This window comes from Taeniopygia guttata, chromosome 4 (genome assembly GCF_048771995.1).
Source record: "Taeniopygia guttata chromosome 4, bTaeGut7.mat, whole genome shotgun sequence".
NCBI lineage: Eukaryota > Metazoa > Chordata > Aves > Passeriformes > Estrildidae > Taeniopygia > Taeniopygia guttata.
This window is the reverse complement of record NC_133028.1, coordinates 64853211-64880665: the sequence shown is the minus strand read 5'-3', so window position 1 is coordinate 64880665 and position 27455 is coordinate 64853211. Positions and strand designations below refer to the sequence as shown.

At 40.2% G+C, this 27455-nt stretch overlaps 1 long non-coding RNA gene across 1 annotated transcript; it reads left to right on the top strand.

Moving 5' to 3' along the window:
• Positions 1-596: 596 nt before the first annotated feature.
• LOC115495073 (uncharacterized) lies at positions 597-11172 on the top strand. Its single transcript, XR_005980252.2, has 2 exons — positions 597-1573; positions 10930-11172. It is a non-coding gene; the product is annotated as an uncharacterized lncRNA (long non-coding RNA).
• The last annotated feature ends 16283 nt before the right edge of the window (positions 11173-27455 follow it).

Here is a 27455-nt window from a genome sequence, read left to right as displayed (position 1 = left end):
AGCGGTGGCTGCAAACTGCTATAAAATCCACGAACATCTCAGAGGAGAAACCCAAGTTGCCATTTTAAGGTGTGTAAGTCTCAGTAGTTGTCTTAACCCTGCTCGATGAGAGAATTTTGGATAAGGAGCCACTTGCACCAGGACATGGACTAGTAATTAACTTTATTAACATCCTGTGCTTTTGGATGCCACACAGTTGGCATTGGGTCATGGGTGAGTGACCACAGAATGAGGGGTGTTGCAGGAGACAGCACTGCTTGTCAGGGCTTCTTTGTGCTGGAACTTTTCTGTTCTCTTGCTCATTACTCTGACCCCAATTGCTTGTTTGCTTGGCTATGCAGAGTTGGGACTACTCTGCTGTGGGGTGGAGAATGTGTATAAGCAGAGGGAATAGCTGGGAAATATAGGAGAGGAGCAGAGAAGCCCTGTGTAATGAAAAAAAAAACCACTTAAAAATAGTTTGAGTGCTTCCCTCATACAGAGAAGCTGAAGCAGTGATACTGGAAGTTTTTGAGGCCAGTGTTATGTACCCACCATACAGAGATAACCAGAAATTCATAGAATAACTATTTTTATTAACTCCAAATGATGTTACCCAAACACAGTCAAAGTGAAAAAAATCTGGGGACTGTGCTAAACCAGTTAATGTATTGATGGATTTTTCTTCTCCATTAACAGGAAACTTGGAAGAGACAAAGTAGACGCTACAAATACATAGCACTTAGGAATTCACAGTAATTTTGTGGCCAGTTATTATTTCCTGATCTCTCAGGTTCAATGTTAATGAGAATGTGATGAGATATAGATCTTCAAGATCATCAAACTCGCAGTCAAAAACTAATGGTTAAAGGGGGGAATGTTGCTTCCACTGATGCCAATTCTGCATCCTGCCTGAGTATGTGGTCTTGCTTTTAGACAGAAAGTATGAGGGAGATCAAATGGTAATGTTCTTGCTGTAACATTTTGTTTTGAAGCCAAGTCCCTCTAGACAAGGACCATCCTTGACAGCCTGTCATCAGGCTCCTGGAAGGTAGGGTTGAGAGCCCACCTACCAGTGACTAATATTTTCCTTTTTGGACAGGGGTGAGTGTGTGGTTTCCAGGTCAGACAAAGTATCCCCCAAGGAGAAAGATCCGACTTATGGATTTCCTGCACTTTCCTATTGTCTAGCAGTGTCTGGGAGCTCATGTCAGTACTGTGCCTAGTTATCATCAATCCACAAATTACATTTATTTAAAGGCCAAAATGTCCTCTCATAGAGCTCTGCTTGGTTCAGATTTCTGAAGCAAGCATTCTCACTTTTCTGTGATCATCTGGGCAGTGACAACTTTTCTCTGTGCAGATCAGATTTTAAACTTCACCCTATAATTAGATGAAATGAAAATAATGTCTTCCAATGTTTCTTTAGGTTAGTGGGTTTTATGTATCTCGGTGGCATCTGGTAATTTCTTATCATTATTGTCGAATTGCTTTGTAAAGGAAAAGAACATTCAGCAAGTCAGCAAAATGACCAAGAGCTGAAAGAGGAGCACCCGTTTTCCTTTCAAAGTACCCTCTCTTGGAATTTCCTGGGGTAAGCTGTCATTATCAATCCACAGCTACACATCCCTGGAAGTGTTTAAGGCCAAACTGGATGGAGCTCTGAGCAACTTGGTCCAACAGAAGGTGTCCATGCCCATGGCAGGGGGTTGGAGCTAGGTGATCTTTAATGTCCCTTTCAGCCCAGAGCATCCTGTTATTCTGTGATGATCTGAGATATTTTATGGAGAAAATTGGCTTCTCAGTCCTGGAGGCCTGAAACAAAGAGCCAAACAGAGAATCTCAGTTCCAGTTATGCTTGTGGACACAGATGCTCTAATACAAACCAGGAGAAACATGCATGACCTCAGGCAATCTAAGAATACTGTGAAATAACAATCAATTTACTTAATTTCTTGATGTTCCAGCTGGATATATACACAAACATTGCTATTGCCTGTTGTGTGCTTGATGTAAGTGATTCTGGAGAATGAAACAGGAAAAGAGCAGAGTCCTCCTTGTGAATCTGTCTTTAAGTTTATAAACATGCACATACAGTACAAAATTCTGGGGGAGAAATCACTGCATGTAGATGTGTTATATACAGTACTTCAGGGTTTAAAACAGATGTAGTGGGGTAGTGATGTCACTATGACAAATTGCAGGGTCACTTGATAAACTGAGCCCTCCTCTGTTAAAGGGCACCCCACTTTTGACCTCCTCACCTACAAAATATTTTTGCACCAGGATACTTCTCAGGGCACTGAGAGCCTCTGTCTAACAACAGCTGCCTTGGAAAAATAACCAAAGCACATGAATTGCCCCCTCCCACACAAGGTATTTATTTAAGATAAATGTATTGTTCCAGATTGGAGTCTGCTGCAACAGTTGGCGCTGGGTTTATTACAGGTTTCAGATCCAACAAGCCATTGCTTTCAGTGCTAGGAATGTGTTACATCCTGACCTGGTTCTCATCCACACAGTTTGGGTTTTTCCATGATTGTCCTTTGCAATCTCAGCCATTGTTCCAATGGTCCATGCAGTGGTGCTCCTAATTACTAAGTACTTCTTGGAAAGGAGGCTCGTTCTCATCAGCTCTGTGTGTTTTTTTGAAGTCTGTTCATATGGTTTTGTGGTGCAGGACTTCACAAAAGAAGGATGGAGAGCAGGAGCCTATAAAATGTATTTTGAGTCTCTAAGGAACATCCAAAATAAGGGTTCTATAAAATAAGTGCCATATACAGAAGGCAGAGTGATCTCATTTGCTTTCAGTTTTACTGGCAGTTGTTTTATCCAGTTTGTACAAACTCCTTGTGGATGTCTATTCTTCAGGGTAACTTCACAGATTCTACCTAAAAGTTTTTATTAAGCTGTTCTCCATGGTGCATTCTGAGGTTATTTTGAGATAACAGAAACTCTTACTGGAAAGCTTTTCAAAAATCTGGCTATTCAAAAGTATGGGGTTCAGGTAAAGATCACAATATTTTTTTTTTTTTTTGCCCAGGAGATCCACAAAATCACAAAATTCACTGCAAGGAATTCAAAACCTTGACCTGTTTTGCCTTTTCATCGTTCATATCTTTATACGCTCTCCCATTATTTCCAAATGTTAGAGTTGTCCATCTCCAATGATGTAATAATTAGCAGTTCTAAAGGCAAGGAAGGATGGATGGATGGATGGATGGATGGATGGATGGATGGATGGATGGATGGATGGATGGATGGATGGATGGATGGATGGTGTGTGTGTGTGTGTTCTTTCTGAAGCTGTCTGGTGGCCAATATCCTAATTATTTCTTAATTAGAATTGATGAGCTGTAGAAATTGAATTTTCCCTTCTGAAAGGACCATCAGGAAACTGTCTGCACTGTTAGTGTAGCAAAAATAGGCATTTTTCGTGTAGTTTTCTCTCTCTCTTTTTTTTTTTTTTATCCTAACATAAATGAGTATTTCTTCCAGTTTTGGGTTGTGTATCAAGCTTCCTCTAAATAGCGTGTAACTGGGACTTGATCTCTCACAGATTAAATTACAACACATTGGCCTCCAGCTTTTAAATCTTGTTATCAAAGACAGTTTTTATTTGCAATATGCTTTAATGTAAGAGGTGTTAGATGGGACTGGACAACCAGTGACCAATCCACCTTTCCTCATCTTTCAGTGGCAAGAAATGAACTTCTTTCAAGCCTCCTTACACAGCATGATGTCAGCTCTTTACAAAGATGGAAGTTTGATTTTTGTAATTCACAGAAATACCTTTTTTTAAAATGAAATTGCCCAACATGTAAACTAGTAAAGAAATGTAAGTGAAATTCATGATATCTGTGACTAAAATTCAAGTTCAGTCATAATACTTCTGAAAATTAGAACAATGTGATATTTCATAATGCCCTTTATCATTTAGGCATTTATTTCACACTGTGTCTGTTAGGTGAAATTACCGGGGGCAGACAGGAGGACCTAAGAAATCTTTCTTACAACCTGAAGACTTCTTCTACTCTACTCTTCTATTACTAAACTAGATGCAGAGGCATTTTCTCTTGTTGGTGAGCATATCTAGCATAGCCAGGACCCTTCCTGCTGGGCCTTAGCCCCTGCAAAGTCTTCACAGGGTAGGTGTTGGAGCAACACTTCTTTGAAGATCTCTTCTTGTACAGCAGATTGCCTCTGCCTCAATCTGAGGTTGTTTGTAGCATCAGGAACGTAATTAAGGACTGATTTTCAAGACAAGACCTGTCATGGCAGTTGTGAAGTGTTATCTGTCATCCTGACAGAAAGACATAAACAGAGAGTGTCGCTTTCCTTCAGCATCCATTATGTGCCTGCTTAACGTTGCCTTCACAGGCATGGAGAAAATTAATCAGCCGCCTACTCATTTGTGCATCCCCTAATTGCTCACGCAGCTGAAGAAGCTGTCACCCAAATTGCCAGAACTGGGTTGGTTCCTGGAGCATTTCGAGAGGCCTGTCTAATGAGCCGCTCCGATGCTGATCACATAACGCGCGCGAAGACAGAAGTGTGACCGTGACACTTGTGCAAACACATTTGGCTCGGCTCCTTTTTAATTAGCGCCTGGAAGCAGGGCTTGCCAGATTCTGGGGGCTGCCTGTGAAGAAGCAGTTTGATTGAGGTCAGCATCCAGTCGTGTGTGCTGCTGAGCACTCACTGCTGCTTGATCCCTACTGAAAGCCTGCAAGCCTGCAAGTTTTCCCCGTCCACATCCAGCTGAACAAAAGCGCCTTGTCAGGCAGCTGAGGGAAATGAAAGCAGTGTGAGGGAGGCAAAGAGCTTCTCATCTCTGCCATCTTTCCATGAAAATGGTACCTTTCAGCTCGCTGAGAGTCGCAGCTTTTCTTCCCTGATGTTATGTCACGTTATGTTATGTCCCTTTTGATATTTCAGCAAATAAAAATTATTTAGTGCTGTTTCCTCATACATTATCAGAACTGAGAATATCAACCATACACTGTGTGGAACTTGCTTTCTACCACACACAAAATACAGAAAACAACTCAAATTGTACATAACATTAAGCCTATAGGGTAAAATCCTTTCCATATACACATGTGCTATTTATAACTTCTAAATTTCTTTTCTGGCAGAAAGTTTAAGGAAAGCATGTGCAACATCCCCAAATTGCTTACACTACAACGCTGTTTTTGGAAAAGAGTCTGAGGAAGAAAAAGGGGTTGTTATTCAGTTTTTATCCTTTAAGGATGTCATGGCCAGTTGAAGAATAAGGAGTGAAATGAAAAGACATTGAATGAGATGTTTTCTGAAGCCTCACTTTTTACAGTTCTTTTGATGTGTCTTCTTGAGAGACTTTGAAGGACTTCAGAGCTGTCACATGATTTTTTTGGATACCAAAAAAAATCAGAAAGCCTTGGGAAAAAAAAATCGTGAAACAATGTTGTTATTTCTCCAGTGTGGTATGGTCAATGCAGAATAATTAATGTTTATGAGATTCCTGAAGAACAAGGTACACATTATGGGCCATATTTACAGAGTAAGTTTATTTTACTTAATTTCACAGAGAATTATATGAGTAACTCACCAAGTTTAAGTGATGAAGCAAATTAGGCTGCTGGGAAACACAGAGTAGCCAGACTGTTGATACAAGAAATTAATGAAGAAAACTATTTAAAATAATTTTTTGCTCTAAACTGAAGGAAACTGTACAAGAATTTAAGTCTGGAAAAATCTGAAAATGTCTTCATGTATTGTTTTACTTGCAGGCCTGGGGGCTCGAATACCAAACATAACGGGAAAAACTCTGAAGTTTCTGTAACTAAAAGCTTTCAAAAAGTGCATTGGGAATCAAACTAAATAAAATAGCTTCAGATAATCGAGACTTGGCAGCATCTAAGAGGCCAAATATCTCTTGGAAGATATTTTGTAAGAATCTGAAATAGTTGGTCAGATAAAGGACTTTGGAGAACTTGCAAAAGCATGGAGAATTTGAGGAATGGTATGTTAGGTAGAAAGTGTTGAGGGCTATATTGGTAGAGATTATGGGTGATGTTTAGTTTTCAAAACTAAAAAAATAGGAGAAAGCAGTAAGCAATTGGGAATGGACTAGAAAGTAAAGGAAGAACTATTGAGTCAGTGCTCACAAACCATTGGGACCAGAACTCACTGCCTGGCAAATTCCAGCTCTAATTTTCAGCTTGTTGACTCTTTCTTTTTTGCAAGGTTTCTATTACTGTGTTTTGCAAATGGAAACCAGCCAGACTCAAGGTGTTCTTAACAAAGGTTTCATAATCTTGGCACTTTTTCTGTTACTTTGACTGAGGGCAGGATCAGCAGAAGATATTCTTTTAAAAAGTGAGGTGTATTGTTAATTCTGTCGTATAGCCTGTCTTCCTTCTCTGTTTAGCCAAGGAAAAGTTCTTTCTTGACCAAGTAACATTTCACAAAAAAAAAAAAGTTATAAAAGAGCTGAGAGCTGCTTTCATGGGTCTGTGCTTTATCCATCTCCTCATAGCCATTGCTGGCATGGAATGCACCAAGTTCTGGCACCTCATGGAGATGGAAGAGGACAGTGGTGCAGGAAGTGGCAAACAAAGGGGAAATGGAACCTTGAAAGCCTTGCAAGTTTGGCATCATTTTGAAAGGCTTGGTATTGGGCAGACACACTCTCTGTAAATCTTGCCTGCTTAAATTTACCAGGAATTTATTACAGAAAAAGAAACAAGCTACTATGGGAGATACTTTGTCAGAAAGACTCCATCCTTTTATGAAAAATATTTTTCTGTGAGGATAGTTTATTAAACTTCACATAATCTGACAACTGTGGTCTTAAAGTAAAAGACTTTCTACCCCTTTTAAATATATTTTGACCCTTTTCTTTTTTCCTTATGCCTCCCTTTAAGGGACAAATGAGTTCATGAACTTTATCGATAAACAACGTTGCTTCTATCTGGACTTTTGTTTGCCTTTCAAGAGTTTTGCTGAGCCATCTGTAGTTAAATCTTCATTATTTTGGACATATACTTTTCGAACTATTCCCTTTTCCTAGCTCCTAATATAGCAAAGCCATTCCTATTCAGTCATGCTCATAAACATTTGCATAAAGTGAGTTGTGTACTTGAACTGAGGCCTCCGACATATCCTGTTTGATATAGTAGGCCTCATAAAAACAAAGACAAGACAGATGCAATTTGTGCCTGTCTGGAAGTGAAGTGCTTCTCTGCTTCACTCACATAAGCATCACATTCTGGCAGAGAGCAGAACATCTGGGCGCTGCCTGCTTTTCAATCAGCCCTGACAGAAGAGGAATCCTTTTATAATGCAATTAAGTAGTAAGTGTGAAAACCATATCTGTAAAATAGAAATGGTTTCTGAACAGTCCAAAGCATTTTTGGCTTTGGTTGTTGATATGAAATGCTATATGCAGATTCTGAAAGTTGTCTCTGTAATGCAGACTCTGCCAAAGTTAAAAATGTGAGGAGTGGCCTGAGATAATTTTAATTTTTTTTTTTTTCTTTACAAGGAAATCAGAAATGTCTGCAAAATTGATAGGACATACAAAGTTGCCTTATTTTTTCCCAGCACTGTATTTTTCCATTAAATTCTCAGTTAAAATGTGAACATTTCTTAGGGTAACAACTGCTGTTCATGACTCTGGTCTCTCTAGTGAGTGTGCTTTGAGGCCCTATTAAGTCTTACTCTCTTTTCTGGGTACAAACCTGTCTTATAATGAAAAAGTGCTCAATAGTAAGGTGAAGAAAGCTCAGCAGCCGTTTTCTTGGTGTTAACAAAAACATCTGGACATCTGATATGAGCTTGGACAGCCAGAGGATCTTCATGCTGGGCAGTTGCTGAGGGTTTTGCCTTGAGATGTACCCACCTGCATTCAGAACCATCTTATCCACTGCTGAAGAGTTTGGATGGTCAAGTAGGTTGGGAATCTCTGATAGAAATTGATTTAATACATTGAACACCTCCCTGCAGTTCAGTCCAGTCCGGTCACCAGTGTTGGAAGCTGCTCAGGCATGTCCTTGCTCATCAGCTACTTTTTGGCCAGCTCTGAGGGCTGGATCCTGTGCTTGCCCTGGGAAGTACCAAACTCTCCATCTTCTCTTTGCTGAGTCACCAGTGCCAGAATTCAGGTTAGCCCTTTCCAGGGAATACGCACCTAAACATATGAAAAAGGCAAATTCTGCCATTCTGCCTCCCTGTAAAATCTGTGCTGGGGCAGAGAACGGAGCCTGGATCTCTGAAAATCAGCTTATATGGCTGGGCCTTCCTGCCTTTGCACACACTGAGGATCTTAAACAAGAAAATTTAAAATTTATACATTAAAAAAAAGGAAAATCTCACGTTAATTTCTTGTATGATGCGCAGCAATACCCACAAGTGAAACACTGAAGTCCATCATTAAAGATTAGCTATGTAAATATGACCTATCAAAGCGATTCAGTGAAGAGAGTAATGCTCTGTGGAGAACTGAATCATTTAGGTCAGGGGATTTTTTTTTCACTATTATTTTTTAAAAGAGAAAAACAATCGCAAGGTGGCCAGCCAGAAAGCCTAGGGGAACCATTCATGCTCAAGGTGTTAGTACTAAAAGGCACAATAGGAAGCAGATGTGCAGAAAAACAAAATAAAGCTGCAGGCAGGAAGGACTACCTCAGGCTACAACTGTTCCTACTGTTACTAGTTAATGAGAACTCCGCAAGGAATTACTGATTTAATTACAGCTCACGGGCAACATGCTAGCTTATGCTTTTGAAATTATGCATTAGAAGTGTGCGTAGCAAATGTAGGCTCTTGCATGGTTCAACATCTCACAAGTAGGAGGAGACCTTTGATATTAAAAATATTCAGTGTGCAGGGGACAGGCATGGTGCCAGCTGTCCAAAGAACAAAATGCCATGTGGGAACATCTTCCAGGTGGGAGCTGGATCTGGCTCAGAGGCTTGCTCTGTGCTGTAAGGTCAAGTGCTTGGGCTGAATTAGGGTTACCCTAATTAATTTCTCTGTCCTATTTCAGCAAATATGGCAGGTTCTAGATCAAGGTACACTGAAATTATTATCAGACCTGAAAAAATGACTTTGGGTGAAATTTTAGGTCATTCCCAAGGTTATATGAATCCGCAACTGTTCCTGAAATAGCACTAAATACATGACATTTAAGCTTAAGGAGGAAGGCTAAACCCAGGTTTCTAAACTATTTTAGAGGCCATTTCCCTATCCAGATAACAAAAAAAATGTTAATTTTTAGTTTTCAAGGGTTTTATAGGAAATGTAACCCAGAGATTTTCCATGGTTTCTGCTCCTCTTGCTGACCCAGTCTAAAAAAGGAGAAGGCAGAAGAGAAAAAAAAAAAAAAGTCTGTTGATATTAAATGGTCTCCTGAATGCAAAAGATGCCGTTAGGAACTTTAAAGGAAATTTATGTACAGCTCCTGTGTGTCAGGGCTCAAATTTTTCCAAAAATGTTATTGTTCAACCGGATGTGTCAGGAACTAAAGCGAGTGCAATTCCATGCCAAGAAACTGATGGTAAAGAGCATCTAGCACCATATATCACCGAGAAATCATTCCAGAGGGGATAAAGATATGCAATGATTGGAACCAAAAAAGTAAGTTTCCCTATAAAATGGGCTTAGGAAGCACTTTTCTGTTATTTCTTACAAAAATTCTTCTTAGGGGAAGATTATGGGCTCTCAGCATGAATAAATATAAAGAGGAAAAAGAGGCATGTTAGGTAGATTTTGATAGTAGGCAGAGTGTCCCATCAGTAGCAAAGGTTGGGCATGTACCTGGGCAGGCACTCCTGGCAGGGAAGAGCATTGATCCACAGATTTCTGTCAATTAGGGAACACCCATATTGATGCATGTAACAGATATTTGAGTCTTTCCCCCCCCATGCGCAGACAGATTTTAAAGCACGGTTAAGAGATTTCCATGTCAGGATTATTCTGACATTTGTTCCACATCAGATGGAAAAGGGCCAGGCTGGAAAAGCTGGAGGGAAGAAACATCCTTCCAGGCTGGAGGCATCTGGGGCATTGCAGAGGCTGCCCTCCCTATTCTTTGCTTTGTTCTCTTAACATGAGAAGCAGGGGGGACAGCTCAGACCCACTCATCCCGTTTGTCACCCTAATCCAATATTTGTTGCCTGGGTAATGTGCAAATCAAAGAGTCCCTTGGGTGTTCTTCACATGTGTGCTGGGCTGGCTGCGGGAGCTGGCTGCTCTCCTGCCTTCCTATGTACTCCACAAGCCCTGGACGTGTGAGTGGTTTGTATAATTCTGTACCTGCAGTATGGAATCAGCCTGGGCAGCAACAAATAGGCTTTAGTTTGTCAGCAGCATCAATTAATACATGCACGTGTGTAAATTTAGAAATATAGGTATATACTGGCAGTTTATGAAGCTGCCTCAGGCGATTGCAAAGTCCTCATTTGTTCTCACTGACCACAGAATGGTTTGGGTTGGGAGGAACCACTGGAGGTCATCTAGTCCAGCCTCACTGGAATGAGCAGGGACATCTTCATCTAGACCAGATTGCTCTCACCCAGATCTTTTCATGCTGAACAAGCCCCAGATATTTTCTCAGGACCACTGAATGAATGTATAGCAAAGATAGTGGAAAGCTGTAGCTGAGCAGCCTCTGTCATAGAACACACTGTCACCCTGGAGATAATCATCATTTTGGCTAACAGCAGCAGGTCAAAATGCCTTCCTGAGTTTGTTTTTTGTTGATGCTTTGAATTATGTTTATTTAGAAGAGAAAGGATCCCAAGTGATATTTCCATTGCCACACGTTAGACGTTATAATCCACAAACAAACACCTAGAGAGCCTGATTTTTGTCAGGTTTCAAAAAATTAAACAATAAACTGCTTCATCTCTGTAGGTGACTAATGAAGAACTGAATCAGGATTCTTGTGTTGCTTTCAATTTGCAGATCCCTCCTGGAAACCGAAGTGAACTCCAAAGGACAAGGTTCCCCAGCCATCAGATGCTCTCTGTGGATGTTGAGCTCTGTAGTTCAGCCTGCTGCACTGAGTGGGCTGATATTTATTTCTCCCTTTTCTTTAAACTGACTAAATGAATTAGGGTTCAAACTGTATATTTGCTCTAGAATTTAATGTAATTCCACTCTCATTGCAGCACAACATTTTAACATAAAATAAAATAGTAAACTCAATCTTTCAGAGTCTATGGCTTGTTGACATTGAACCTCACACAGTCCTTACACCGTCTGCTTGGGACGACATGGCGCTATTAGATCAACAATACCAGCTGTTTTTTTAATTCTCTTGGGAGCCAAATTTTAAATAAAGCTAAATATTAGGTCTGAGCTTAGATCTGTTCTATAAATATTGTCATTAATTTAGAAGACATTTGTTTTGAGGGGTTTTTTACATTTAATTTTTATTGTTGATCTTTGCAATCTTGCATTTCTCATTGTTTTTTAAGGTATTCATAATGAGTGTTTTGTTTAGCATACTTCTGTGGTGCAATTTTTCTGTCATGATTAGATGTTTCTAATCTGCTCTGAGGCTTGTTTGCTTTGTCTCTGTAATAATTTTAATTACAGGACCACATACTATTTGTCACTGAGTGTCAGAAAGAGCAGGGGGCTGAGACTTCAAAGGATTTGGAATAATTTGTCTTGTTCTGGGTGTTTCAGTGATGTTTTTTGACCCCCCAAAAATCTCTTGCATCTGTTATCTGAAGTCTTATGAGTCCTCAGATGGATATCAAGAATCATGGGATGATTTGGGCTGGGAGGGACATTAGGGATTGTTTAATTCCAATCCCCTGCCATGGGCAGGGACACCTTCCACTAGAGCAGGTTGCTCAGAGCCCTATCCAACCTGCCCTTGAATATTCCTAGGGATGGGGCATCTTCTCTGGGCAACTTGTGCCAGTGCCTCACCACCATCTCTGTGAAGAATTTCTTCCTAATATCCAGTCTAAACCTGCTGTCTGTCAGGTTAAAGCCATTCCCCTTTCTCCTGACACTCCGGGCCCTTGGAAAAAGTCCCTCTCCAACACGCCTGTCACCCTTCAGGTACTGGAAGGGACTCTAAGGTTTCCCTGGAGCCTTCTCCTCCCAGGATTACCACCCCCAGCTCTCCCAGCCATGGTGTGTGCTCTCTCAGAAGCAGGCAGAGTCACTCAGTATGATGACACACAATGGAAGAAAAAACCATGAATACCTAAGACTAATGGTCATTTGCTAAAGGTAAATGACTTTCATGCATGAAGATGGTGAGGATTAATCAGCATTTAGTACCAGGTGACATTTCCACAGCACAGCTGCTAATGTTTCCAGCATTATCTGTCCTTTAAGACAGAGCTCGTGTATTGTACGTGGATTTGCCTCGCGCGCTCGCTGTATTTCTTTGGCGGAATTCTATCAGGTCCTGCAGGCCCCAGAGAGACGATAGCAGCGCCTTCCTGCCATTGTGCGCCAGGAAGGGCCGGCTAAATGCCTGCAATTTCCCTCCCTCAGTTCTGGGATGCATTATTTTTAAACAGCCAGAGTAACAGGAACAGAAAGCTGCTCCTCCACAGCACAGGAGCAGCCGCTGAGTTACAGGACAAAGAGATCCCCACTGCAGCCTCTTCGAGCTGGTACCAACACCTGCTTCACCAGTGCTATAATCCAACATCCTTATTGCACTGGAAGTGGAAAAGTGACCCCATCTTTATGTCAGAGAGATCATCAAGACTGAAAATCTGAGGCCAGATGCATTAAGAGCCCTCAGTGCCAATCAGCGTGAAAATCAGAAGCAAAATTATTCAGCCCCTGAATCCCTTCCCATATCTTTTGGTCCAGGATATGTGAAGGGATGAAGGTCTGGCTTCACATGCTACAGTGAGCTACTCTTCCCCCAAAGCTCAAATACTGTCTGTCTGTGCTGTTTCCTGGAAGATTAAGTTATCATTTTGGGCTGGAAGGTTGTAATTTGTGAGGCTTCATGAGAGATATCTGGGGTTTGTTTGTTTCTGCCTCAAATGGGAACACGGATAAGACTTAACCACAGAAAATAGTATAATTTCCAAAGTATTAGGGAGGATGAAGGATAGTAGCTTGAGAAGCGATGGTGATGTTCTATACCACAGTAAATCCACAAAAATTGTTATTTTTCTCTCAAATGCAGAGAGACACACCATCTTTAAAAAGTTATAAAACAATGGCAGGAAAAATCTCAGGGAAAGAACACCAAAACTGAGATGTGAAGGGCTTTATGTTGGAAAAACGTTAAGAAATAAAGCCTGTGTTTTGGATTATTTGAAATGTCAAATACCTCAGTACATACCCATTGATTAAAAGTACACTCAGTATACCCCAAATACCTGTGAAACTCATCTGGAATTAGTGATGTGTTCTGCTGCATAAAGCAACTATGGAAAGAACTTGATTTTTGAAGCAAATTAAAAAAAGAAATTATTTTACTGGCTGCCAAATAATTCTTGAATATATTCAATTTCCCAGTCCAGATAGAGAAATAAGTTAATCAAGTTAATTTTTGCTCATTATTAAAAACAGAATTAAAAATAAACAGATGTTTTATTGCATTTTGTTATATTAAATCATGATTAAAATAAATGGAGGAAATTCCTAATAAAAACGCAATACACCCTAAGAAAAATGCAATTGGCCCTCTCATGTGTTAGGCAACCCATTTTTTATAAGCATTACTGGTCTCATTTTTTATAAGTATTTGAAGTATAAAAATGAATGAAATAGTGACAAAACTGTTTATCCAGTTTTAACTGTTTTATACTTTGCTAAGTGGTCAGGCTGTTTGGGGTAAAAGCACCTCATGTCATGAACCTTTTGTTACTCAGTCTCTTTCAGTCACATCCTCCTTTGTTTGTCACAATTGTAGAAAGAAGTTCCAGACTGCTTTGGCAAAGACTCCTAGAAGCACTGTTTTCAGGTTTTAAATATCCCCTCTAGGAACAGCCATGTGCCTCTGAGCTGCCCAGAGTGGGTTTTCAAGGCTCCAGTCTTATACAGTCTTGTTTTTGTGATGCTTAAGTTTTGGAAAACAAGAAGCAGAAAGTATCTGTCTAATGAACAGCATCCAAGACTTAAAGACAACCCAGATTAGACATTGCAATTAAATCCTTAGCCTGAAAAATCCATGCTAAGCCTCTGAGCAGTATCAGCAACAACAGGAAAAAGCTTTTCCTTTCTGTACCTCCAGCACTTAAACCTGGGAAAGGCTTTTACTGGTGAGGCTGAAATGGGATTTAACACTAAAGACCAGAGCAAAAAGGGTGTCGTGAAGGTAGGCTGATAAATCAGACAATTTATTCCAGCTGTGGATTTGGCTCCTAATAAATTGTTAGTTTTACAGAGACATATTAAAATAATAAAAGTCAGTGAATCAGCAATCTTCACAGCAAACCAAGTTACAGAAAGTTCAATCCCCACAAGAAGCTCTCTTTCTCCAAACATTTGGACATCATCTCTGTCTGCTGTGCCTTTTTGAGTTTCCCTTTTCTAATTCTGAGCAAATTACTACATGGAGCTACTTCCATGTGTCAGAGCCAGTGCTGAGCAGCAACTGCAGCCAGGACACACCAGTCCTGCACCAGCCTGCTGCAGCCAGGGAAGCAGCAAGCTGCTGTCAAGGGGATCCTCCTCTCTGGCTGTTTGCACAAAAAAAAATTGAGCTTCTGAAAAGTACAATACTTCCCTTCCTCTTACTCACCCCCAAACAGCATAATTTAACCAAATAAATGGCTTTTCCTGTAGGAATTATCTTCTTTCTATTGCAGGAATCATTTGCAAGTAAATAAGAGAAGAACAAGGTGGGGGTTCAGGCTGTGAACTTCGGCAGCATTAGCAAGGAGTAGCCCTGGGTACCTCAGTGTTGTCCTGAGCACTGTCTGAAAAGTGCCTTCAAACTGATAGTTGGTTATAGCTTCTCCTGAGTAATTTCTCTGGGGAAAAAAAAAAAAAAAAAAAAAAAAAGGAAAAAAAAAGTCTCCAGTGCTTTTTAATGCTTGGTAATACAGATGTGTAGGTCCTGGGAGAAAAAGTTCCTAATTACAATTTGGCAGTAACAGAAATTTACTACAGATGTATTGGGAAAGTACAGAGCTATGCCCATAATCAGTTTTCTTTTCCCAGCATTTGCACCTTTTTTGGCCTATACATGATAGTTGGGTACTGCTTATGAAATGGAAGTCAAGAGCTGTGAGTGAAATCACACACACGACACATAAGTGGAAATAAAAAAAGCAGCTGATTTTAGAATAAAAAGCATTGGTGTCCCTTTTCACTCTGTTTTCAGCAGCTAATCATTTTTAATGAAAACATCTTTGATGGATAGGAGAAACTAGTTGGCAACTAAACTGGAGGAAGTTGACAGTGAATACATTAGCTGGGGGAGTCATCTGTTCTGTAGCTCCTTAGCAAGTGGACTTCTATTTTAAATTTGTGTTACATCAGAGCTGGTAAAATTGTTGAGCTGCTCTGCTGAGTGTATTGAAGTCGACTCATGAGCATTGCATGCAGAGAGATTTCTTCATGTTAACCAGACAGAAACATTATATTTAGTGTTGCTGTGACTTAAATCCATCTGTCCTGACACACAGAAAGGAAGCTTAAATATGGCCTGTGTTTATAACAGCAAAACTATATGTGTGTATGTATTTATATGCATATATTATATAGAAAAATATGTAGGGATTATGGCTGCTAAATCCAAGTATCATATTGGCTTATGGACCTGCAGTAATACATACATTTAAGACAACCTGTGTGGGATTTTTTTATTCATGTTTCTGAAGTCAACTAAAATAATAGTCATTGTTATTTAATAACTATTAAATAGTGGGTTTTCTCACAAAAACTGACTTGTCATAGTCCTGACATATTTCTGTTACCAAATTATGAACAAACCTTATCTAGATCTTCTCCTGTTCACACAGTTTTTTCCCCAAAAAATAATTTACTGTGAATGAACGTGAGCTATGAGTTTTAGTTATGGCTAATCAATGATGAGGAGGGGGAAGAAACCAAGTGTGCTTTTCCATAATTTCTTCACATATTTAAATTTGTAGAGAAAATCAAAAATTTGTCTTGTTATGGATGAAGAAAAGTCAGTATTCATTCTCCTGAATACAGAAAGTTATTTTGCAGGTTTCCTTGCAGTTTGCTACTTTGCAGAGGTTTTCATATGTGATAAGAGAAGAGATGATGCTCAGAGTTAACTGTGGCACATGGAACAGAGGTCATTGTCCCTATTTTGGTTAAATAAAACTGTTTGTGTATCATGGTGAGCTGGGTATTAGAGTTCTCACAATGTTATTTAAAGTATTATTGGTGGAGGAATATCACAGGAAGAACGGTTTAGAAGCAGCTACCTGGTGCAGTGATATATATTACTCTTCTACTAATGAAAAAGCTATTAAAAGCTGAATATAACTCTTTTTCCAACCCAGCCCTAAACCTTGCACCAGCGGCAACAGAGATACCGGCCATCCCCATAGAATCCCTTGGGCCACACTATTAATCAGGGCTGTAATATTTAAACAAACCTGCATTTGAAGACCTGCCAGCCACCTCAGAACCCATCTCCGTGGCTGTGTCAGCACAGCACTAGGGTTGCAGATGCCAGAAGGGAATGAAGCAAACAGCAAGCAGTCAGGGAGGTGTGATGGCTGGCCAGTCCTCTCCTGGAGGACTCTGAGTACATTCAATATGCTACAGAACCAAGGGATTAATTTTAGGATTTATTAGCTTTGCAGTGACGAGTGGATGCAGTAGGGAAATGATGAGCGGAAAAAACCTGCAGAAATTAAAGTAATGAAATATGACTGAAAGTGTCCAGCCTACACCTTCCCCCAAATAAATAAAACTGACTTCCAAGTCAGAGATGGGAGCCAAGAAGTTGTGGGGAGGGTAAAAAGAAAAAAAAAAAAAAAAAGAAAGGCATCCCTTCCATCTGGGCATGGGATTTATATCCATAATCTCTGAGGAAACCAATAAGAGAAGGATGCATTTTTCATCCCTCTCCTACCCTGAGAACTGCAATTGTGGTAGAGGTTCTTACCCATTTTCACGTGGGAACGGAGAGCGAGTTCCACCAACAAGCGAGGAGCCTTGTCTTCAGTATTCTCTGGAGAACAGAAAAGATGGAACCAGTAAAGCCCCATCAAGTTTCTTTATTTCTGCTGGAATGTGGGAAACTGAGCTTTTAGGTATTGTGAAATCTCAGCTCCTTCTACCCAATGAACTTAGAAGAATTTATTGCAAGAAGAGATGATATTGAGGTTCAGTTTTATTTGTATTCAAAGATCTGGTTTTGAACTTGGCAGGACAAATTTTTTGCAGGGTTTGGCTGTTCTTGCAGAACCTAATCCAAAGCCCATTGAAGTCAGGACAAATCTCTCCCTAGACTCCAGTGAATTCTGGGTCAGACCCCTACAGTAACATTGATTCTGATGGTTGCAGAGGTTGAGATTTTATTACTGCAATCAACATAAAATATGTCTGGCTTTCATTTTAGATATTTCCCTCTTTCTTTTGCATAGAGTTCAAGAAATAATAATATTTGCCTTTTCTGGGGAAAATATTTGTTTTATTTATCACTATACAAAATTATGAAGTATAGTTGTTGTTATATGAAGTTGCCATGAAAAACTACTCAAAGTTCTATGCATTTCCCTTGCTTAATTTCCTTGTTTCTTCTGATGTTTATTCCATTTTTACAAGACATGCAGTTTTTAATTCCTTTTCCAGACAAAGATTTTCCCCCAGAACAGAAAATAACATAGGCAGAGACTACAACAGACTTCATTCAGGCTGGAGCCCTAATTCTGCATATAATTCTGGTTATAGTTTTACTGACATTAATATTGGTGAATGTTGCACTCAATACATGGCTATTATTAAATATAAATTAGGGTCTGCTGAGCCATTTTGAGGCCATTTTAGAGTTTACACCATGGCAAAGAGCACAAGCAGGTGGTCTTTCCCTAACAGGAGGTCTGGGACAATAACAGGGTTTTTTTGTTGTTTATGGACACATTTATTTTTAAGGAGCTTTGTTAAGCTCTAACAACTTACTACTTACCTTTTAAAAAATTTTATTTAATTTTATCTTAATAAAAATCTTTAGTCTTTTTGTCTTTTTTTGCATCTTTCTTTTCTAATTCCTGTATTTGATGGTTAATTATCAAGCTAGAAGTCTACTACAAAATTAGTATTTTCTTTCTTTAATTCTTTTTTCTGTTTTTGTGATTGGGATACAAAATCAAACACTTTCTGCATTTGGGTTTAAATCATTCAAATTCATGTGCCTTTTACTCAGGTGACTCCAGTAATCAGTGCCTTAACATTTTGAGATTTGCAATTTCAAAACCAAAATCATCGAACAGGGAATTCTGGGAGAAGTGAGAGGTTATGGAAACTGTTTATGCTCCTTTGTGTTACAGTCTCAAAATCTATACATCACAAATAATGGGTAGAAATATTCTGCATCTGGAATGACAAATTTATGCAGGTGAAATTGTCATGTTACGAATACTTTTGGTAAGAAAGGTGAGGTGATTTTATACCCAGTAGTACTTAATCCCCAAGGTTACTTTCAGATGGAAGAAAGACAGAGCATTTATATATAAGTGTTGTGCAGCTCAAGGAGTGATGGATAGTGCTGTTATAAATTCAAATAGCGCAGCCCTTGATTTATTCAGGAATTTTCAAGAGTATGGCAATATATATTTCTAATTTCCACTGTGGATGAATTTGGTGAAAGGAAAGAGAAATTATTTGCTAAAGTCTAAGCTGGAATGAGGTAGTGGATGCCAACGTTAACACTCCTAAAGAAGAGCTGTTTCCTGAATTAGGCTGCAGAGCAAGGAGCACTTTCGGCACTGAATTGCCAGAGCTGCTGACAGACAGTCCCCTTTACAGGAGGGCTGGTGGGCTTGATTAAAAGCTGGTGATGAGAGCTTTCACTGCCAGTCCTACCAGAGCTCCTGCCTTCCACAGCAGCCTCCTGGCTGAGGAGACAGCAGCAAGCAGGGAAAGAGGCTGTGGGTATTCCTCTACCCTCTCTGTCTCCTCGTAGGATTATGGAAAATAATTATGAATTACAGCTGCATCAATATGAGAAGTGACAGTCACTTTGATGGAAGGTGTTCAGTTAGCTCAGAGCTCTACATTTCAAACAAAGAATAAAAAGGCACCTGAGTTATAGACAGCCTATACAGCTGAATATCCCCATTATCCCCAGCTCCAAATATAATAATCTGAGCGTGAATAGCACTTTTCAGCTGAGAGGCTGAAGTGGCTTGAAGACATTAACAAATTCCCTCCATCACTTATGGAGACAGGAAGCACTATTATTGCATTTGGGATTTGGGGAAGTTTGAGATACCTAGGAGTTAGTTTGTTCAAGATGGCAGGGGGAATCAGTGGCAGAGCCCTGAGGACTGTGCCCGTGTTGCTGAACTCTTGCTGCTTATCCTTTCTTAGTCTTTCACAGCATGTCTCTGATTAAAAAAAAAAAAAATTTCTCACAAGTCAGACTGCAGTAAGGGTCATTTGAGGCATGGGTGACCCTGGCTGACCAGCAGACAAGGGCTATGAATGACCATGACTGTGCAATATATTCAATTTACAACTTTGTGCAGTGAGTACAAACCGAGCATAAGCCACTGTGACCACTGTATGTTCTTTTATTACTCGAAGAGGTGGAAGACAAGGTCAAGCTTTTAGAATTGCAGTCATTTTTTTAGAAATTGCTTTATTTTTTATTGCTGCTGTGAGAGATACCAATAAAGCCAGTTTAAGCACATAGGAATTTCATCTCTGCCTCTACCCTAAAATACTTAGATTTCCTTGAAACTCTCACTCATAAGGAACAGAAAACCCACATTGTGGTAAACTTTCTAGTCTCTTGCAGGGTACTATTAGGATTCTCTCAGGCTTGGTCAGCAAAGGGCTCTGAAGTTAATCTCTGCACATAAAGAAAAGAAAACAGCTGGTCTCAGGTCTGGATTCAAGGTGCCCTAACCTTAGGAGGAAGACTAGGAAAACAGAAATGTAGTGGAGGAAAAGCCTGTGGCTGTCAGTGTTTAAAGTGCAGAGGTTATAGCCAGCCTCTCTGCCAAAACCTCACGTGCACAGCTCCTTGTTTCTTTTTAAAACTTCTAAACAGACAAAGGCAGTGCACTGTTCTAAATTTTTGGGTCACCCCAATTTCTTATAGCATCCACCAGTAAATGGAGGCTCTGGAACACAAGTCTGAAGAGCAGCTGAGGGACATGAGGCTGCTTAACCTGGAGAAGAGGAGTCTCAGGAGGATGTCCTCACTCTCTGCATCCACCTGCAAGGAGGTTTCAGCCAGGTGGGGCTCTCAGGTAACAAGAAGACAGGAGGAGAGGCAACAGCTACAAGTTGTGCTGGGGACGTTTAGATTGGATATTAGGCAAAACTTCTTCAGTGGTCAGGCAATGGAACAGAGAAATGGTGGATTTGCCATCCCTCGAAGTGTCCATCATGCAAGGGACATGCTTTAGTCGTGGGTTTGGCAGTGCTGGGTTCATTTGACTCAATGATCTTCAGGGCTGTTTCAAACTTCTCCAATTCTATTCTGAGTCTGTAGGCCATTTACAGCACAGAGAAAGTTGGTGGCAAGCAGTTTTTTCTTGATGGAAAAATCCAAACAGTTTGGGAAAACATGAATCTCCAAACTTTGAGAATCTGTTAACAGACTGTGGGGAATATAAAATAACATGTATTTATTGAAAAGGCCTTGATGAAGTCTTTTTGAAAGCCTCTGCATTTAAGAACCAGAATCTTTTGTGATTTGACCTCCCAACAGCACCTTTTTTTTTCTTTGCAGAGGGAAAGAAATGTTAAATGCTATGACTGCTGGATGGGGAGCTTATTTCAGCTAACATCAGGTTTATGACCCAGGATGGAGGTAAATGGCCAAACCCGATCAACACCCCATTAATCCAAGGATGATCAAGTAACATTGCATTTGGCAAAGCCACAAATAACCATGTAATAACATTGTAATTCTATGGTAATTTCTTACACATGGTTATTGATGCCCTGTAAAATAATGTGTTACCAATAATCCCATATTACCTCTCTGCTCTTAAATATAAGGTCACTGACAGACCATGACTGTTTAATGTACTTTCAGTCTGAAACAAAAATCTTATACAATGGTTTTAAAAATGAACCTTAGTAGGTGACCCTCTTTGCTCTCCTTTGGTTTTTTTCCTCAGAGCATGTCACATATATATCAGTGCTACTCTAGCTTGTTTGCAGGGTATTGGATTTCACTGACATTTAGCATTTCCTTTCCACTTTTCACCTACCTACTTAAAATTAGGACTTTTCTCAAAAATTTGGATTGTACAGGCTGTTCCCACTTTCAAGGGTGGAGACTGAGAACCTAGTTGAGAGGCAAGTGACTCCTGCACTAGGATTCAAACCATCCCAAAACCAACCAAATACCACAACACTGTGCTGTGCACCTATGGCTCATTTTGAATGTCAATCATTGCTGAATGGGTAAGAAAAGTTGGGCACTCCCATTCCAACACCCTACTGGCAAGATCCCTAGAAACCAGCTGAGAGCTAGAAAGACTTGGCAGTGCAGGGAGAGCACTCAGGGAGACTTGCCTAAGGGATAAACTAGTGTCATATTAGGTTTGTGTCTCTCAAACCTGGACTTATTTGACTCAAAATAACTGTGATGTTTAATATAATCTTTTAAACCTGTGTGCAGAGAAATCCATATTCCTCCATATGCTGTTGTTTTTACATAGAAGAACTTTTGGGTCTCTCTTTTTAAGTAGACCTCACTCGTAGTCTGAACTTTTTTATCATAAAATTATGGAATGGTTTAAATTTGGAATGGTTTAAAGAAAGGAATGGTATGGAATTATGAAGTGGTATGGAATTATGGAATGGTTTAAAGGAAGGAACCTTAAAGATTATCTCTTTTCAACTCTCCTGCCATGTTCAGGCACACCTTCCACTTGACCAAGGTGCTCAAAGCCCAGTTTTTTCCCCCTTTATTCTTGTCATTAAAAAAAATGGGAAAATATATTAATTCTAACATTAAACTTTGAATACTCTTAAAATTTCAAAAGATTTTGAACTTCATTTACCTTGTATTTTAGGCCTAACCCTCTTGTCTTGGTAAACCAGACATTGGAAAATACTTATTTGAATCAAACTGTTTTTTAATTAGGAAGATCTAATGAATTTGGAGTCTGGCCACAAAAGTCTTGATCAGGCACACAAGCAAGAACACACTGTGGTCCTACAGCTGAGCCATCTCAGAGCATCTCCTGCTGCTTTGCCTGGGCTTCTGCCTTCCACAAATCCATAGTCTGAGGCAAAGGAGTGCTTGCAAACTTTGAAACCCCATTTTATTCTTTTGCTTCTGTCCAGCTCTGGGATTGTGAGAGTTTGTTTTATGTCTGCAGTTCATCAGGGCTGGTATGTTTTGTGCAGCGGGGTAGCAAAATTTAACAGCAGTTATTATCATTCCTGTGCAGAGGAGATGTGTAACTGGGGGTTTATAACATTCTCCAAGAAGCTGTCGAGGACAAGACCGGGTCAGGCTTTTCAGAAAAAAACAAACAACAAAGTAAAAGTGCTACAAGATGGAAGAGGAATCCTGAGAATGATAACTGTCCTCTATGCAGAAAAGAGTGGGGAAGCCAACAATCCAGCAATCCCACCAACTTCATATCCCCCAGGGCCTGACTGGAATTAGTGCCTGACTGGGCTTCCTTTCACCAGCTGTGATTGTCAGGTAAACAGACCAAGGGGAAAACAGAGACATCTGTGCCTGGACATGGCAGAGCCCCGGCCCATAAACCCACTGGAAGTCATGTTCACCAGGCTGTGCTGGGCGCTAACGAGTGAGAGCAGCATCTCTGGCTCAACACAGTGTTCTTCCAACTGCACTTCTGAATTTAATTAGTTTTTAGGAGCCTACTTATGTGTTCTCCATACATCTGTGGAGCACAAGGGATCATGTGGTTTCTGTGACCTCTTGTTGCTCCTTGCAGTGTTTTCTCTGATGCTGCCTCTCAGCCATTCCTTCCACCCCATCGTGTTATCACATGCATTGTTCATATCCTTGAAAGGCACAGCTCAGGATGCAAACATGATTTATGTGTTTCACAAGGTCTTCTGTTTCTTCTGTACCAGTAAGAGAACCACAAGGCTCCTTTCCAGTGCTGCTGACTAGGACTTAGCTGGTGCTGTCTGTTGCAGCACGTGTCGTGGTATAGACAGCCATGATACACTGAGCATCACCACACAATTTCAGAAAGCTTCAACTCACACAGAGTTACACCGCTCCAGAAGGCTGCAAGTATCTGCCCTACTTGTCCTTCAGCCCAACCCTTTATACCCTGGTGCTGATGCACTGCACCTGTGTGCCCTCTGTTCCCTTTTTGGTTGGTCAGTGCCCCTGGGCACTCCCTGGCTCATTGCTGTCAGTGCTGCTCACCTGCTTCTCACAGCTGTGGGGATGAGGTGCAGCCACAGCCCCACCCCAATTACCACAAACTGTGTGCCTACAGCTGTCCATGGCATGGAAACCTCTGCAGATCTTCAGAGATGTGAGCACTCACTCTTCACACAGACCCTTATGAGACAGGTTTTGATCTGGGCATTGGCAGATCATCCTGGTCACTCATCCTGGAAGTTCAGTTCTGAAATGCCCTATTGCACCTGGTTGAGCCAGTTCTGGTCATCAGAGCTGGGGTAGAAATTAGCAATGAGCCTCAAGGCTGCACTCGTCTGTATTTGTTCTCCAATGTACAGCAGAAAAGGGCACAGTAAAGCAGGTGTCAATTCTGGTCTCTTGCAAGCAGATTCTTCCTGGCTTTGTTTAAATGTGTCATGCAAAAACACAAGTCATGAAGATATGATTTCTTTAACTTTTAAAACAAAATTTCCTTGTTTACTGAGTCAAGAAGAATATTTTAAACTCTAAGTTTTAATTAATTATTATTTTTATTAAGAGATTGGATAAAGAGAGATTCTGTACGGCTTAAGATTACGTGCCATGCTTTTGAACCTGCAATGAAGATGCAAAATTAAAAACCTACTTTTTATGCTAATTGTCAGGCTTTTATAATTGTTTGGGTTTGCTAAGTCCATTGACATGTCTGATAGTCACTAGGATCATTTACTGACAATATTACTACAGGCAGCAGCACTTCCCTTTTTTTCTGCAGCTTCCATTCCTCTTCCATAATGATCCTTGGTCCTGTCACTGGAAATCAGCCTTTTCTCAAATCGAAATATAGCTGCTTTTCTGTCACAAAGTGCAGTAATACATATTCTTTTTGGTAATTAGCTGAAAGTTGCAAACTATTATCTTTAAAAATTTTGTTTAACGAGGAGAGAAAATAACCATAAGTGTGTTGTTCAGGTTCCTAAGCCACCTTATGCTCTGAAGGGTATACCTGGGCATAAGGGTAGAGAAAATGTTCTTAGCCCCCTAGGATTTAGCATTAACTTCCAGGCACTTGCCAGCAGTGAAGTGCTAATTTAAAGCCTTTTGATTTGGCACAATTCACTTCAACATGGGGAGGCGAGCGCAGAGAGAAAGAGCTCCAGCCCCCTTGGAAGGGACAGCGTTCCAGCACCAACAAAGCCTCATTGTTCTCCTGCCCAGAGAGCCTGGAAGCAGTGGTGACCCCAGAGCAGTCCCTTTGGAAAGGGAAAACTGCTTTGCAATAATAATTATTCCTAGAGTTCAAAAGACTAAGCCTTTCCCCGAAAGAAATCAAATGATTAAAAATTCGCACAACAGCTGGCTGGGGTTTAATGAAGACGTCATTTACACTGATAAGGAAGAAAGGAATGGTGCCTTCAAATGCTTCAAAGGAACAGCTATGTATAAATGTGTTTGGGCTTTGTAAAAATAGATCTGCAGTGCTATGATCAGCCTAATTAATGTTCCTCTTTTGTGTGGCATTCCTGCCTTAAATGCTTTCAGTTGCTTGAATAAGCACAGATTTCTCTGAGTGAATAAATCCTCCTGTTACCTTTTCAAAGTGCCTGAAAGCGTGGTCTAAAACATTACTTGATCCTCTCTGTCCTTCTCAGCCAAATCAGCTGTTCATAGATAGGTCAGTGTCTTGTGCTTACTTTATGAATAGCAAGAATAGGCTCATCCCCCATTTCCCTGAGGAGAATAGACAACTTATTTATTGCATTATACAACAGACCTTCCCTCCTGTAGTTAAAGGTATGATTAAATGGCACAAAACTTGGCTAAAATACTCAAGATACAGCTGAAATCTGAAATAAAGGATGGCTTTCTGAATACAATTAAAAAAAAAAAAAAAAACAGCAAAAACTAGCAGAGTTTGGTTTTTGGTATTTTTTTTTCCTTGCAAGACCTAATGATCCTTCAATCAATGAATGTGTGAAATGTTAATTTCCAGTAAGAATTAAAATTGATCTTGTGTTTCTTACTTCTTGCAACTCTGAGTGTGGCAAAGTTACTATGTAGAATCCATTGAATCATCAGCACTTATGCACTGGGGACAAAGCTGTGCATGAGAAAGGGGAGAAGGAACTTTTCAGGCTATTTAGGCAAAGTGTTTAGGCAAAGTGTTATTTAACACTCTTTCCCCTATCTGTATGGGCTCTGTCTGTGACACAGAATGGGGTTTACAGCAGCACCCCCATGCAGGACCATGCAGTCACTCAAGGGTGAGTGACTTTTGTATGAGAGCATTTCCAAGTGTAAATCTCAGGAAACATGAATGGTATATGGTATCCAAAAGAAACAAAAGAAATTGGGTTCTCAGTGTTGCTTCATAGAAGATTTTTTTTTTTTTTTTTGTGGAAGGGCACTGGTTTTGAGCAGTCTCATGTCTTGCAGCTCAGGTAAAGGGAAGGACTCTGCATTGAATAAATATATGGATTCTCTGCAGCCCTGATTTCCCAAATAAGAAACCAACCTTCAAACCATGAATGCAGTTACCAGCTGGCAAATTGTAAATTATGCTTTCACCTAATGTAATCCAGTTGAGATTTTGTATTTTAGTTTGTTTTTTTTTAGTGCATTTTCACGGGCGAATGATCTTGCCAGTGAAGGCCCCTTCCACAGAGAAGCTATTTGCCTTCCATTGGTTATCTATGTATTTTATTGACGCAGACATTTTCTTTTAAGTGTGATGCTAGTAAATGTTAAAATGCCTTCTAGGCTCTTTTCCCTCTTTTTGGCTTCTCCACTTCTGCATATAAAATTCCCAAAAAGATGTCTGTGCAGTTCCAAGCTGTGCTTGCATCCAACTAGATGGAATAGATATACAAAATAAAAAAGGCCAGAGGTTAAAGCTCAGGACCTTTGGGAGTCATGACCTCTCCAGGTCTCGTCAACCCAACAGTTACCACGGTCCTTGGTCATCCTGAATTGCTCACATCTTTTTTGGTGTTACCACAGAGCTGCCAGGGAACAAATTCTCATCACTGATGTGATGAAATGTGGGACAGTGAAGCAGAGCCTACTCCCAAAACATATCTGTGAGTTTCACTGAGCTTGTGAAGTTAATAGTCAGCAGGTAATCCTTCAAATGGCCATGCCTTCACAGCACTTCTATCTGGATTTATTTCTCTTTTGTTTTCTTTTCAAAATGTGCTATGAGTGCTACATGATTTCTGGGCTGGTACCAATATCCAGGGCTTTCACCATCACAGTCATTGCCAATATTCAATAGCCAATATCTTTCCTGGATTATGTTCTTCCACTCATTGCTGGGAAAAGGACTTTTTGAATTTTATTCATGTTGTTTTTTGCCTTGTGAAGTATCTGCTCCTGAAAGAATCTGTGGTCTTGAGAAACTGTGACACACATTCAGATTTTATACCCATCAAATGATAGGTAAAATATGTGGGGTTTTTCTCATTTTGCACCTTCTTCTTTCATGCACTTCTCATAAAAACGCTACATATCAGAAGTACCTTGCGCCCAAGCCTTGCTAGCCAAGCATAACTTCGCTTGGAAATTCCTAAAATGTTGCTGAATTACTTGTACTGGTATTCAAGCAAATTCCACATGTGGATGGTCTGCAACTGACATGCAAAATGAAGTCTATGTGAATGGCAGAGGTGGGGCTATGGAAAATAAATTCGCCTGGGAAGTTCAGGGAGTAGAGTTCAGTTTTGTATTGGTTATCAGCTGGAAATGTTATCAGACTATCTAACTTATCCAGTAAGTGCTGCTGTCTCTAGAAAACCAACACACTGGCTCAGAGCAGATGGGGGTGATGGAACAGTAATTCTTGATTGGGTTCATGCTCCTGTATATGTATACAGGACAGCATTTTTTTCTTTTTGTGTGCATGGCACATTCCTAAACTGTAATTGCTAGACTCTCCAAGTTTCTCTAGCTGCCAAATCCCCACACTGTGACTCTAGCAGTGTTTTGCATTAGCTGTACTCAACAGTAA